Source organism: Pleurodeles waltl, unplaced genomic scaffold (assembly GCF_031143425.1).
Source record: "Pleurodeles waltl isolate 20211129_DDA unplaced genomic scaffold, aPleWal1.hap1.20221129 scaffold_71, whole genome shotgun sequence".
NCBI lineage: Eukaryota > Metazoa > Chordata > Amphibia > Caudata > Salamandridae > Pleurodeles > Pleurodeles waltl.
The window spans coordinates 662438-678965 of NW_027150392.1; the positions used below are offsets into that span (position 1 = coordinate 662438).

At 45.4% G+C, this 16528-nt stretch overlaps 1 protein-coding gene across 2 annotated transcripts in view; it reads left to right on the plus strand.

The window, feature by feature from the left end:
* LOC138280278 (CD5 antigen-like) overlaps positions 1–16528 on the plus strand; it is a 406118-nt gene that overhangs the window by 305543 nt on the left and 84047 nt on the right. The window lies entirely within an intron of this gene.

The following is a 16528-nucleotide window of genomic DNA, read 5'->3' on the forward strand; positions in this document are numbered from 1 at the left end:
AGAATGGATGCCGCTTAATGTAATGAATCGTGTACAAATCACACTGCATTAACTTCCCTTACAGAGTAGGCTTCCATGAAGGAAATTCATGCTGCTTCAGTACACACATGATGTAGCTCAGCAATGAAAGCAGCAATACATGAGTGTGAACAACTCCTCATCTACAAAGATCTCCCTGAGCTTCACACTGCTGTCCGACCTAACAATTAACCCACATTGACATGTAATGAAGCACTCTTTGTGAAGTTGGACACATATCATAACAAAAGCTTGGTGTACAATGCACACTACCAATGGGGAGTCTCCCAATTTGAGGATACTTAACAAGTGAGCACACGGGTAGATGGGATGTTAAACATCCATTCCCAGGGGATGCTGAGCATAGGACACAAATGTCACACTAAATCATTCTGCAACATGGATGTCAAGGCCATGATAAAGTAGCACCTAACGCATCAAGTAAAGGGTTAACAAAATATTTATTTATATCTAGTACTACAAGAGGCAACTAAGGGAAAGGTACACCTACACTAATCTAACCTGACTACTAATAACCCACAACTGTCCCTATCTAACCTAAGCTAAACTTACTCTACACATGTAACGAAACGATCTAAACATCAACCCCCCACCCACCATTATGAGACAGGACACATGCAGGACAAAACATACTAACCTACACACATACTACACTATCCTAAACAAGCAGATATTTTTTTTTTTTTTTTTTTTTTAATTTTTTTTTTTTTTTTTTTTTTTATTAAACATGAATCCCAACATTGCCCCCCACCCACCCACCCACACACAAATATTTGAGAAAAATAACAAGGACCCCCCACCCTCTCCCCTAACACTAACTAAGCTACATACCTATCCTAATCCTAATACTAATCCCCAAAGCCCAACTAACAGGATAAAAAAAGGAAAGAGGTGAGAGGGGAGGGATAAAAGTTTAAGAGGGCAAACGAACTAGAGGTTTGCCCTCCTTAGTGTGCGCCTGATGTCGCGGACCCGGGTCTTTACATAGTTCATGTCATCAGTCAGGTTGTCCACCTTCCTCAAAAGTTGGTCCACTTTCAGGGACAATGCCTGGAAGGCTGCAGGGTCCACGGGAGGGTCTGTGGGGAGGGTTTGTGTGCCAGCAGAGACCGAGCTAGTGGCAGCTGTTGGTGGGACATGTGACTGTCCTGCTGCCAGCACACGGCTGGGTCCAGGTCGTGCTGCATGCGGCGGGTCCATGGCAGCCGAAGTAGATGGGACCACTGGGCCAGACCTGGTGGCTGTGTCGTTGGTGGCTGTAGGTGGCACACTTGTTGGAGGCCCTTTCGGAGTGATACCTGCGGCCCATCCGCCGATACCCAGACTGCACCTGCAGGATGTGCCTGTAACGGATGGCACGCCGCTCAAAATGGATGCGATCGGCCGCCCTCATGTTAGCAGCTGTGAAGAGAAAAGGCAGATATTTACCTTTGGCTTTGCATTGGGTGGGATAGCACAATGGGTTATTTGTACATTACTAGAAATGTATAGGTTGCAGCAATTGTCACAACATAGTTCACAGAAGGGCTCAGAGGAAGTACATGTGAAGCATGCATGCATAAGGGCATATCACACCTAGAATATCCAGGTCTCTACATGATGGATGACATCACCCTACACTACTCATCCTAATCATCCCTACGGTTTTGTACATCATGGCTGCACCTCTTCCGCATACTTACTTCACTACATATGTCACTATATGTGATAACTATCACACTCCTCACTCTAAGCCATCTGGAATTGGTTGTGTGCTAAGATTGAACCAATGGGCTATAACCCAATGTCTACACTAGGGACCAGATGTAGGAAGATGGGAAATGGGACGAACAATCTGCAATGCAGAATGGGGTATCTGACACCGTCTGTGAGTTGCTATGGGGTTGCTAAGAGCCACCTCATTTACATCAATGATGTGGGTTGCAAGTTGCTCCACCTTTGCAACTATGGGCACTCACGGGGATGGAGGCCTGCTGGGAACAGCAGACCTCCATGTCCGTGACCGCTTGGAAATAACGCAGAACATGTTCCCCAAGTGTAGGCCGTTTACCTCAACGGGAAATGAGCAGCACTTAGAAATAATTTACGACAATTTCAATATTGAATAATTTAAGGCACTTAGGCCCGTATTTATATTTGTTGTTGCGCCGCATTTGCGTCACTTGTTGACGCAAAAGCCGCGCAAACTTGCAAATTCCAATTGTAATTTGTAAGTTTGCGCCGTTTTGGCGTCAAAAAGCTGCGCAAATGTGGTGCAAAAAAATTATAAATACGGGCCGCAGTGGTCCCTTGGACCACTGCCTGTTTTGTACAGGATTATTTTGGTACACTCGGAAAGGTGATGGGTTACAATGGGGACCCCTTACAGCTAGCAAGTGGGTTACCATCCACTTCAAGTGGATGATAACTGCGACTCACTTAGCAACCACAAACTCCATTGCAAATGGACTTGCATACCACTGTCAGTTGCAAATAGGACTGGAAAAAGCCTTCATATTTAGGATTAGGAATAAAATCTCCCATATATTTTCATGATCACCTAATACATTTCGGAATAGGAAACAGATGTTTGCAACTCACACACAATAATTATGAGTTTATCAACTTGTACACAGTTTGGCACATCTGGCCCTAGGTTCTGACTCACGACACAAAAGGTGTCAAGTAAGTGTGAGATACTGGTTGCTACAGTCCAAGGTAGCCTGTTTCACATTAACATCCCAGTCGTTGAGGGTGGTGTGGGAAGAACAACCACCAATCCCATGTGAAATGCACACCCAGGAGTGTATTGAACGTTCACCAAGTATGTGCCTTCACACACAAGACCTATGAATGGCTAGCAACACGTTGGACTTAGGCAAACATTGTGACATCCATGGACCACACATGTCACAATGATATGACTTTTGCCAACATGACATACTATCAGTGAGGCATGTTTTACTACACACACAGAGGAGGTGGAACACCCATTCTCATGATTCAACAGAACACATAGGCCATTGCACTCAAGTCACACACACTCCTAGTTCAGCTTGTGTAAGTACATGCCCCCGGAAGATCCAACCTACAGTGTGCACAGTCCATCCTCAACTAGGAAGATGCACTTTTCATCACAGCCATGTGCCTAAGCTATATGGGAGAATGTCAGTCTGATATGCAGACTCAGTTCATGTCAAGTCCCCGACCAAGTCTTACTTTGACCAGTGTATTCTAAGTAACTCATCCCATTCCCCATTGCGGCCCAACTGTAATGTCCTACAGCCCCTCAATCTCAGAGATGGCTAGGTGTTGCTTAACAGAAACATAAGTCCAATTTGATATCACACTAACACGACAATGGCAATGAACGGCCAGCGCATCACATCATGATTTCTCTTGAACACACAGTAGTCCATTTTGCGTCATTGGCAAATAAATATATCAAATAGCACTCAGGCAACAATCACTGTAGGCATCGGGGTCGTCGAAGTGTGCCACCTCTCCCACGGTGTAAGGCTCTGGTCCACCTGTAAAGCATGACAGGAAGAATGTACTCAGACTGGGTGGACTGACAAAATAATTCTGTTAGAATGACACTGTGAGAATATGACATGGTAATGATACACTTTCACACATGCTCATACTGCATGGATGAGTTTGTATTCAACATTAACATTGGATGATTCTCCTGCTACAGTTACACACCCTACTACACACATGCAGTGGCCAGGACAGTCAGGTGTCGTCCAAGTTTACTCACAATAATTATGCCCCGACAATATTGTTATCCAAACATCTCAGCATGTGCATTCCAGAGAGACATCCAGACACTTGTTCCATGAGGACTGCATGACCACTCACAGTCAAACAGCCTATGTGGACATGTTCAACACACAGCAACCACACACACATGTGACATATCTGTGGAAAACATATCTGACTTCATGTGACGTGTATAAAACACACATGTATATCATCATCATGGGATTCAAATCAGATTTCGAGCGATGGGGTCTACATATGTAGGTATGTTGTTTCGACATGACTTACTCATTGCCCATTATGACATGTAGAGTACAAATAGAGCCATTAACGTGTTGCTTGTCTGACACAAATGCTACACTACATTACATACAGCTACAGCCATCTGGTATGTGTAGAACAACTGAGCCATCTGACTGCTAGCATAGGTCTTCATACACATTGTGCAACACGTACACATTAGGGCACATATGTAAACATTAGTAAGGCAGCATTTGCATCATTGCATCACGCAGAGATGGGCCACACCTGCCAAATACAGATATATGTATTAAGTTTCTGCTGTTTGAGGGAGAAAAAGTGTAGCCAATTTGGGGATATCAATATATATTGACAAGGGCCTAGGTTTCCCTAGCATTACACATAGGCAGCTCCTTATCTAGCAGATTGGGTAACATTCATCACATGTTCACACTCAGATTACTATCATGTCCATGTAATTGATTGCTACTCACCAACATGGCCACCAATCCTGACTCCCAGGTGGTCCAGCAGGTCCTGTTCCCTCGTGATCAGATCGGCCCAGCGGTGTTTCAACTGATGGACATTCCGCATGCTCCCATGGACCCGGACCATGTGATGGCGCACCTTCTCCCAGCGAATTTTCCGGGCCTCCGTGTGATACCCCTGTATCACACGGCCCCCAGCCTCCAGCATCAGCGGGAGGAAATGGCACACTAGCCAGATAAATCCCCCCAATTCATCTTCGCCCATCCTGGACAGGCGAGGCCTCCCTGACATTATGACTGATGACAAACAGAAAAAATAAAGTAGGAAATGGGGAAAGGTAGAGGTGTGAAGTTAAGAAAAGGAGAAAATAGCCCAACTAACCCCAATAACTACCCTACCCACAACAGACTCCCACAGACAATACAAACAAATACAGGAATGGACAAAACTAGACTTAACAGACTGAGACAATGATACACAACAATATTAGACTGAACAAAGTACAAAAGACAAGCTACACAGGACAACAAAGCAGTAATTCACAGGACAACACTCTTCACTGAACCACACAGTCTAGAAAAATCTGAGACTGCAAAGTGAAAGTGAAAGTCAACTTCCAATACAGATTTGGCAAACAGGATATCCTATTACATCACTTCCTGCATAAAATGGCCGCCGTTTTTTAATCGCGGTTTGCGTCGTATTTTCACGCATACATAATTTCGCGTCATTTTTTATGACGCATAATATTGCACATGCTGCTGAGTGTAAAAATATGATATGAATATTAATATTTATTTACTGTACGAGATGTCCAAAAATATGTGCATGTTGCGTCATTTTTTCCGACGCATACATGATGGGCGTCATATTTTATCCACCTACAGGAGTGCTAATGCTGCTGAGTGAAAAAATATGATATGAATATTAAGATTCATTTACTGTACGAGATGTACGAAAATATGTGCATGTTGCGTCATTTTTTCCGACGCATACATGATGGGCGTCATATTTTATCCACCTACAGGAGTGCTAATGCTGCTGAGTGAAAAAATATGATATGAATATTAAGATTCATTTACTGTACGAGATGTACGAAAATATGTGCATGTTGCGTCATTTTTTCCGACGCATACATGATGGGCGTCATATTTTTGAAACGTACAGGAATGCACATGCTGCTGAGTCAAATCTGAAATATGATGTAACTTATATTTTGCTGTCTAAATCTGTGAAATTTTTGTATACATTCAGATTTGACTCTGCATTCTGTGCACTCATGTACGTGACCAAAATATGACACCCATGCTGTATGCGTAGAATTATGATCAAATCTTTTTGTTACGTCTTCATGTTTTTAACTTGGGGAAGGTGATTTGTCAGGGTCAAACGGGGCAATGTGATACACATTTGTGTTTGGATATGCCACATGTCCATTGTTGTATGTATGGCAGGCATTCACACAGTAATGGTGTGGATACGTTACATAATGTCTTTTCCATATTTGTCAACATATTTGTGGCAATTGCTGATGGCTGTTTGGAAATGATGGATGGGATACCATGATGTATTCCTTCTCCAAATTTGGTCCACACTTATGATGGTGATGCTTTTATCTGGAGTCCTAACAGGGAGTGCAATGGTCACTTACAGTTATTATGGGGCTAACCATGTCCTAGCCTCATTTTGTGTTTGTGCTTTGTGTTCTACTCTTGACATGTAGGCCACACATGTACCTTATGCATGTGTTTGGCTCACAAGTACAGGATTTGTGTATGTTTGTGGGACCGTAGAAGTGGACTTAGGCCCCCAGCACCCTAGGATTTGACCATCCTGATTAGTTACAGTATCCATGGCTTGGCTTAATATTTTATGGGAAACCTGCAGCAGCAGGCTAATGTAAGGCCATATGGTATGTATGACTGTTGACCATTCATTCATCTCATTAGCCCATTAGAAGTTTGCAGTAATGATGATTTTGAGCTGACATGCCTACCATTTCCCAATGACTATGTTTGGAAGACTCTGAGCGTTCCTGATGTTCTGGGGAATATTCTTTAGTGGGTGTCTGTGTCCCTTTCTGCATTAACTGGTTAAGTGGCATGTCACATTCTTCCTGCTAGGTTCAAACTGGGACCCGACTGTGATGGTCTACTTTCAATAATTTGGTTGATTGTATGACATATGTGTACATGTGTTGGTATGTGGATCCACTATCACCTGTCTGGGTGTATGTTGTCACTGTGACATCCAGGTCTCCTCCTGAGTTAGTGGCAGCTAATGTTGTCCCAATTGTGTTTTGCTCATATCACCCACTGGAGAGAAGCCATTGATGACATGGTGACGTACACATGGATGGTCCCACCCTGTCTCTGACCACATGTGATGTGACTTTCACATGATCTACTTTTTTTGTCTGGGTGCAAGACTGTCTCAGGTGTTTTGATGTAGCATGTGGATTTGCCACATTTGTACTCATGTGGGCCTCTGTGTATGGCAATGTATCATGTCACATCCTACCCTCTGTGCATACAATTGAAATGTTCTTTTTTGTTGTGATGATTGTTATGGCATTGTTGGTCAAGGAGACCACATTCTTCGTCAGCATTTTATAAGTAAAGGTGCTCAGTAATGCATGGACCAAAACATGATGTGGTGTTTGATATCTGTGTTTATTTACAATAGTGTAATACAGGTGATTATTATACATTAAGCAAAAAAATTATTTACAAGCTGCTGGCGCCTACGCTTTCCTGCTGCCGTGTTGGGTTGTCCCCCCTCCTGTTGCGGCCCAGCATCCTCCTCTTCGTCATCCTCAGGCATGCCTGGGTCCAGTTCAAGGAGGGGAATGTTCCTCTGGACACATATATTGTGCAATATGGCACAAGTGAGGATGATTTTGCACACCATCTCTGGGGAATAGAGTAGGCTCCCGCCAGTGATGTCAAGGCAGCGGAACCTAGACTTTAGGATCCCAAAGGTCCTCTCCACAATGCTGCGGGTCCTCTTGTGGGCGTCATTGTATGCCCGCTCTGCAGCAGTGATTGGGTTCCCGAATGGTGTCATCACCCAAGGCTGGATGCCATACCCCTGATCAGCTGAAAGAGAAAGAGAATGGATTGAATTAGATGTAGGAGGCAGTGTTGTACGGATCTTTGATGGCTGTAGTTGTCTTGTGTTGTCTGTGACTCTTTTGTGTACTAATGTTCCAACCTATGGTTGTTGTTGAAAAGTTTGCTTTGATATATTTTCCCTTGGCTGAGCAAGTGTTTGTTGGCTAACCGTTTGTCAGAAGGACTGTTTTTGTTGTTGCAGTAGAGTGTTCCCTCCCTAGCATTGTGACTAGTGATACAGTTGTCTGTGTGTCCTCACTGGGGGTGTGATGTTAGTTCCATGCCGAGTTAAAACGTGAAAGTGTATTTGACACCTTCATGTGTATGAGCCCAGGCCATCCCATACCTTTTGACTTATGCATTGTATTAGTGTACAGGTTATTTTGAGACTTCCAATCTGTAAAGTGACATTTGGCCAACCACACTCATTGATGTCTTCACATTAGGCTGTGGATTAAATTCCAATGTGTGACAGGTTAAATGTTGACTTCTGACACATGGCTAGTGATGTGAGTACCTCAGTGTGTTCCTGGCTAGGTGTTGCTATTGTGGTGTATGTGTTGTTTGTCCTAGAGGGTTTGTGTGCGGTGTGTGTATGGGTTTGTTTTTTGTCCTTACCAACAAGTAGTCCATTGCCATAGCGTCCATCCTGGAAGTGTTGGTTGATGGTGGAGTGACGGAAGATGAATGCGTCATGTACACTCCCAGGATATTTGGCCACGATGTTGGTGATCAGTCCTTGGTGATCGACTATGGCCTGGACGTTGATTGAATGTGTGTGCTTCCTGTTGCGGTAGAGGTGTTCTGAATCAGCAGGTGGCACAAGGCGTACGTGTGTGCAGTCGATTGCACCAAGGACGTGCGGGAAGCCACTGATGGCGTAGAACCCCTGTTTCATTTCCTGCTGCTTCTGCAGTGTGTTAGGGAAGCAGATGTGGCGGGGTGTCAGGCGAATGATGGCATCCAGGACTTTAGGCAGGAATGCAGAGAATGATGGTTGGGATATTCCACCAACCAGGGCACCAGTTGTCTGAAAGGAGCCACTTGCCAGCAGGTGTAGTACGGCAAGCAGCTTTGTTTCAGTTGGGATAGTGCGGGGTGTCACTAAAGTGGGGGCCAACTGTTGTTCGATATTTGCCAGCAGCTGCTGAATGGCCTGCCAGTTCAACCGGTACCTCTGGATGATGTCCCGTTCCCTGAGGCCATGCAGGGTTGTTCTTGGGCGGAATATCCTGTCCTGCCTTCTGCGCTGTCTTTGGGGTCCCTGCTGTTGTTGTTGTAGCTGCTGTTGTTGCTGCAGGGCTCTGCGTCTACGTGCACGTTGAAGAAAAAGCACCTCCATAGCTCCCTGTTGCTGCTCTGCTGCTCTGTTGTTTGTTCTGTGTGTTCTGCTTAAGTACAGGTGTGTTTGCCCCATTTTAACGCCTGCCCTGACCCAGGCGTTAAAATTTCACGCTATTCGTGCTTTGCGTCATTTTTTTGCGCCGCCTACGGCCCGGGAGTCATTTTTGCCCGGAAGCATAAATACGACGCACCGCTGTATGCGTGGGTTTTTGGACGGGAACGCCTACCCTGCATGTCATTAACGCAGGGCGGGGTGCCGCTTCCAAAAACTCACGCACATAGCGCCATTCCCCTTGTGCGCCGCATCGGGCGTCAGGGTATAAATATGGGGCATCGTTTGCGCTGAATGTGCGTCAAAATTTTTGACGCACATTCGGCGCAACCGGAGTATAAATATGGGCCTCAGTGACCAGGTGGGTGCAAAGCAAGCCATGCTAATAACACATAGGGAGGCTTACCCTCTTTACTGAAAGAACAGGTTCCATGGGATCACGCTGGCCTCTTGCCTGGCTTACCGAAAATCTGGTTGGTAAGAAAACATATACCGAATGGGGGACCACATGTTATAGTCCAACATTAGTCTATGGGATATTCCGCAAAGTAGCTGGGTATCAGTAAACCATAGCGTGGAAACAAAATTCAAAAGTAATACTTCACAACTGTGTGTAGGTATCTCATAAACACACACAAATAACAATATCCACACAGCAGAAAAAGATAATGCATAGTTTAGTACTGGTACGTCACCCTTAGAAACGAATATGAAGTAGGGTGTTCAGTACAACCATATTTAGGTAGAAAAAAATGATCGTTTACTTTAATAGGTAATGCGATGTGGCACACATCAAAAAGTAATTCGCCCATGCGAGGAGAATGAGGTTCCGGCACCGATATATCTAAGAATGGTATAAACATTCTGAAAGTCACCTCTTGAAAGTAAGGCGTCTCATTTGGCCAAAAATAGAGTACATAACAGAACCGGGTACGAGGAAAACAAATTGCTCTTTTTTATATCACTCGCCCAGAAAGAAAACGTCCCATAGACTTGTGGATACAGGCACCGTCTATCAAGATTGAGTACGTCTTCAAAGACACTCGAAAGAATCTATCAAGAGAGGCTGGGTCAGGGCACTTACTTTTCAAGTAGCCGAGGTCCTCCGTAACACCTACCCTGGGGTTCGCGGTCCCGGATGTGATCGTAGCCCAGGGACCGGCGAGTTTAAATATAACGCGTGATAGGCGCGTATGTCTTAATTAGGGGAATCGGTATCCTAGCAACCTCCTAGTGAGTTGCAACCATATCTGAAAATAGACGATGGACTATAAAAACGAGGTGGTGAGAACCCCTCGTTCGTGTCGGCCATCTTAAAATGGTAAATGGCCACAAATAGTGAGCCTAGTCTGCAGTGATTGACCAGACATAGGACAGATCATTTAGAAATGCCAATGATATCGATCGTGGCATTCATCAAATCACACAGTCTGATAATTTTGTACATCGTATGGTGAAAAACGGGGGTGACAAAGTTGAAGACTGACATGAAAGGTGTCGTCATAGGGAATCTATCCAAACAAAAAGGGTATATACAGCGGGGTTACGTAGTCAGAATGAACATACTGTCTATTTGGATAGGTGGAACCAAGGGATGTCATCATTGAGTCCCTGACGGTGGGTATTCAAACGATACACCCAGCGTTGTTCCAATTCAAAAAGTTAATGTGTGCCTGTCGAGTTACAAGTCTGTAGCACCACCCACCACATGTCATCTGGTGTATGTTTAAGTTCAATGAAATGGATGCTGAGTTTGGTAGTGGCGCGTCCACATCGGATATTACTCCGATGTTCATTTATCCTGAGGGGTTCAAGGTGTAAAGTGTCTGTACGCTTGGTGAGTGAACAGAAGCGTACAGACACTTTACACCTTGAACCCTTCCTCACTTGGCAATTGAGGAAACACACTAACTGCAATACTCGGAATTGTGTGTATTTGATTACTTGCCCGTGTGAGCTACGATACGTAGGGATGACTACACGACCTGTGAAAATCAGGATAAATGAACATCGGAGTAATATCCGATGTGGACGCGCCACTACCAAACTCAGCATCCATTTCATTGAACTTAAACATACACCAGATGACATGTGGTGGGTGGTGCTACAGACTTGTAACTCGACAGGCACACATTCACTTTTTGAATTGGAACAACGCTGGGTGTATCGTTTGAATACCCACCGTCAGGGACTCAATGATGACATCCCTTGGTTCCACCTATCCAAATAGACAGTATGTTCATTCTGACTACGTAACCCCCCTGTATATACCCTTTTTGTTTGGATAGATTCCCTATGACGACACCTTTCATGTCAGTCTTCAACTTTGTCACCCCCGTTTTTCACCATACGATGTACAAAATTATCAGACTGTGTGATTTGATGAATGCCACGATCGATATCATTGGCATTTCTAAATGATCTGTCCTATGTCTGGTCAATCACTGCAGACTAGGCTCACTATTTGTGGCCATTTACCATTTTAAGATGGCCGACACGAACGAGGGGTTCTCACCACCTCGTTTTTATAGTCCATCGTCTATTTTCAGATATGGTTGCAACTCACTAGGAGGTTGCTAGGATACCGATTCCCCTAATTAAGACATACGCGCCTATCACGCGTTATATTTAAACTCGCCGGTCCCTGGGCTACGATCACATCCGGTACCGCAAACCCCAGGGTAGGTGTTACGGAGGACCTCGGCTACTTGAAAAGTAAGTGCCCTGACCCAGCCTCTCTTGATAGATTCTTTCGAGTGTCTTTGAAGACGTACTCAATCTTGATAGACGGTGCCTGTATCCACAAGTCTATGGGACGTTTTCTTTCTGGGCGAGTGATATAAAAAAGAGCAATTTGTTTTCCTCGTACCCGGTTCTGTTATGTACTCTATTTTTGGCCAAATGAGACGCCTTACTTTCAAGAGGTGACTTTCAGAATGTTTATACCATTCTTAGATATATCGGTGCCGGAACTTCATTTTCCTCGCATGGGCGAATTACTTTTTGATGTGTGCCACATCGCATTACCTATTAGAGTAAACGATCATTTTTTTCTACCTAAATATGGTTGTACTGAACACCCTACTTCATATTCGTTTCCAAGGGTGACGTACCAGTACTAAACTATGCATTATCTTTTTCTGCTGTGTGGATATTGTTATTTGTGTGTGTTTATGAGATACCTACACACAGTTGTGAAGTATTACTTTTGAATTTTGTTTCCACGCTATGGTTTACTGATACCCAGCTACTTTGCGGAATATCCCATACACTAATGTTGGACTATAACATGTGGTCCCCCATTCGGTATATGTTTTCTTACCAACCAGATTTTTGGTAAGCCAGGCAAGAGGCCAGCGTGATCCCATGGAACCTGTTCTTTCAGTAAAGAGGGTAAGCCTCCCTATGTGTTATTAGCATGGCTTGCTTTGCACCCACCTGGTCACTGAGTGTTGCACAGTTTGTCACAATTTGTTTTCTTCATCACAAATCTATCACTCTCTAGTACTGATGGAGTGATTTTTTACAGTGCTAATTTGAGCCCTTTTTTTCCCCTGATTTAGAGTGACTAGTAGGAAAGAGAAGCCAGTCCGGTTTGACCTCAGTAAGTGACTGATGACGCCTTGACTGTGAACGATAGTCAGCAGGAGTATAGGTATATTGATATTTTGAGAGTGATTTTTTGATTTAGTAGGTCCTGAAGAAGCGTCACTGGATCCTGTGGGACCATCATAGACGCGAAACATGTCGACCGCATACTAATGAGGAGTGGATTATTTCCACCATCCTCTTTTCTTAAATGTTTTGTGTGAGTGTCCGAGCATTACCTCTGTTTCCACTCCCTAAATTTTTTTTAATCTTGACCATCTCCCAATAGCAAGCAATAAATCATTGAGTGAGGGATTTGAGCCAATTTTATCCTTATCTTTCTCTCTCTTGTGGATTTGTCCTTTTCTCGGATCCATATTAGGTCCCACGGCATCATCGAATATATAAAAAGATCTCCGGCAAAGAGCCCCCCTTCGGGGGGTGCCCGTCAGACATTGCAGCGCCGGTCTGACGAGGAGCTGTCCGATGATGAAGCAGACACCAACTAAGGTGTGTGAGGACCATTGCTCCTGAATTTCAGGACTCCTTTTCTTTTCTCTTATTCGGAACAGTGTACCACTTTATATTTGCATATTATTGGGAGAACGTACACTGGACCACCCAATTCTCCTTTTCCCCCCCTTGTGTTTTGAAGTTGGGGTTAGTTCCCCATGGTAGCAGCAGCATTGAAAGTCTCTGGACTCATGGGGTCAGGGAGGACAACATTAGCTCCAGAAACTTACATAAAATTGTTACCCCATACAAGGTTGGGGATGATATTCTTCAAAAGTGGTTTGCTGCACTTGAGAGGGCCAGTAAGGTTCAAAGGGTCCCTCAAAAGCAGTGGGCCGCTATACTTTGGTTGTTCCTCTCTGACAAAGGGAGGGACAGACTCCTCACTGTTAGGGAGGAGGATGCAGACAACTACAACATTTTAAAGAATGCACTCATTGATGGTTTTGGCCTAACCCCAGAGCAATACAGGATCAAGTTTAGGTAAACCAAGATAAAATCTTCACAAGATTGGGTTGACTTTGTGGACTGTTCTGTGAAAGCTCTAGAGGGTTGGTTAAATGGCAGTATAGTGTCTGATTACCAGCACCTGTATAATCTGATTTTGAGAGAGCATATATTGAATAGTTGTGTGTCTGATTTGTTGCACCAATATCTTGTGGACTCAGATCTGACCTCTCCCCAAGAATTGGGAACAAAGGCAGACAAATGGGAAAGAAGGCAGACAAATGGGTCAGAACAGGGGTGAGCAGAAAAGCTCATACAGGGGGTGACAAAGAAAAGAAGAAAGATGGTGAAAAATCTCATGATAAGCATGGGGATAAAAGTAAGCACAAAGATCCTTCTTCAGGTCCACAACACTCCTCTAGGGGTGGGGATAAATCATCTTCCTCTTCTTCTCACTCTACACACAATAAACAGCCCTGGTGTTATGTGTGCAGCGGCAAAGGCCATAGACCAGGGGATAAGCCCTGCCCAGGTAAAGCCCCTGCGCCTACCACCACTAATACATCAAGCTCTAGTGCCCCTAGCAGTAGTGGTAATAGTGGTGGAACTACTGCAATAGTCAATCAAAGGGTGTAGTTGGGTTCACTTTTGGGTCCATCATAGAAACTGGGGTAGACACTCCCAAGACAGTTTCTGTCACACCTGGTGGCATTGGCCTTGCCACCTTGGATGCTTGCCCCCTTAACATGGAAAAGTACAGTGCATTTTAATAAATGGTGTTGAGGCCCTGGCCGACAGGGACACAGGTGTGAGAAGCTGGCATGGCTTGTAGTGGGTACCGATGGTACTTACACCTTATACCAGGTCCAGTTTTCTCCTTATTAGTGTATGTAGTAATGTTCTAGCAGCTTAGGCTGATAGAGGTAGCTATAGGTACCCTCAAGGGGCATCTGGCAGTGCCCAGGTCCACCAAGTAGGTGACCTCACCTTTTTTCTCCACAATGACGCCTGCAAAACCGCAACAAAGTAGCAAGACGACCACTAGCAACGTTGTAGCGCGTCATCCTGCCGGCTTTCTCGACTGTTTCCAGGTGGTGCATGCTCTGGGGGTAGCCTGCCTTCACCCTGAACCAGAAGCTCTGAAGAAATCTCCCGTGGGTCGCTGGAATCTTCCCCCTGCTAACGCAGGCACCAAAAGACTGCAACACTGGTCCTCTGGGTCCCCTCTCATCCTGACGAGTGTGGTCCCTGGAATTCAGCAACTCTGTTCAAGTGACTCCCACAGTCCAGTGACTCTTCAGTCCAGGTCTGGTGGAGGTAAGTCCTTGCCTCCCCACGCTAGACTGCATTGCTGGGTACCGCGTGATTTGCAGCTGCTCCGGCTCCTGTGCACTCTTCCAGGATTGCCTTCGTGCACAGCCAAGCCTGGGTCCCTGGCACTCCTTCCTGCAGAGCACAACCTTCTGAGTTGTCCTCCGGGGTCGTGGGACTCCCTTTTGTGACTTCCCGTGGACTCCAGTTCACTTTCCTTCCAAGTGCCTGTTGTAGGAAAGTACCATCTTGCCTGGCATGTTACCCCCATAATTCACTATATATATGTTGTTTTAGTCTATGTGTCACTGGGACTTTGCCAGGCAGGGCCCCAGTGCTCATAAGTATGTGCCCTGTATGTGTTCCCTGTGTGATGCCTAACTGTCTCACTGAGGCTCTGCTAACCAGAACCTCAGTGGTTATGCTCTCTGCTTTCCAAATTTGTCACTAACAGGCTAGTGACTAAATTTACCAATTCACACTGGCATACTGGTACACCCATATAATTCCCTAGTATATGGTACTGGGGTACCCAGGGTATTGGGGTTCCAGGGGATCCCTATGGGCTGCAGCATTTCTTTTGTCACCCATAGGGAGCTCTGACAATTCTTACACAGCCCTGCCACTGCAGCTGCGTGAAATAACGTCCACGTTATTTCACAGCCATTTACCACTGCACTTAAGTAATTCAGGAACTCAGTCCAAGTGACTCCCACAGGCCAGTGACTCTTCAGTCCAAGTTTGGTGGAGGTAAGTCCTTGCCTCCCCATGCTAGACTGCATTGCTGGGTACCACGTGATTTGCAGCTGCTCCGGCTCCTGTGTTCTCTTCCAGCATTTCCTTCGTGCACAGCCAAGCCTGGGTTCCCGACACTCCTTCCTGCAGTGCACAACGTTCTGAGTTGTCCTCCGCCGTCGTGGGACTCCCTTTTGTGACTTTGGGTGGACTCCGGTTCACTTTCCTTCCAAGTGCATGTTCAGGTACTTCTGTGGGTGCTGCCTGCTTCTGTGAGGGCTCCCTGAGTTGCTGGGCACCCCCTCTGTCTCCTCCTCCAAGTGGCGACATCCTGGTCCCTCCTGGGCCACAGCAGCACCCAAAAACCTCTACCGCGATCCTTGCAGCTAGCAAGGCCTGTTTGCAGTCTTTCTGCTTGGGAACACCTCTGCAAGCTTCGTCGCGACGTGGGACATCCGTCTTCCAAAGGAGAAGTCCCTAACTCTCTTCTTTCTTGCAGAACTCCAAGCTTCTTCTATCCGGTAGCACCCTCAGCTGGCATTTCCTGGGCTCCTACCCACTCTCGACACTGTTGTGACTATTGGACTTGGTCCCCTTGTCTTACAGGTACTCATGTCCGGAAATCCACTGTTGTTGCATTGCTGGTGTTTGTCCTTCCTGCAGAATCCCCCTATCATGACTTGTGTGCTCTCTGGGGGTAGTAGGTGCACTTTACACCTACCTTACAGGGTCTTAGGGTCGGCTATTTTTCTAACCCTCACTGTTTTCTTACAGTCCCAGCGACCCTCTACAAGCTCACATAGGTTTCTCGTCCATTCGTGGTTCGCATTCCACTTTTTGAGGTTATGGTTTGTGTTGCCCCTATACCTATGTGCTCCTATTGCAATCTACTGTAATTTTACATTGCTTGCAT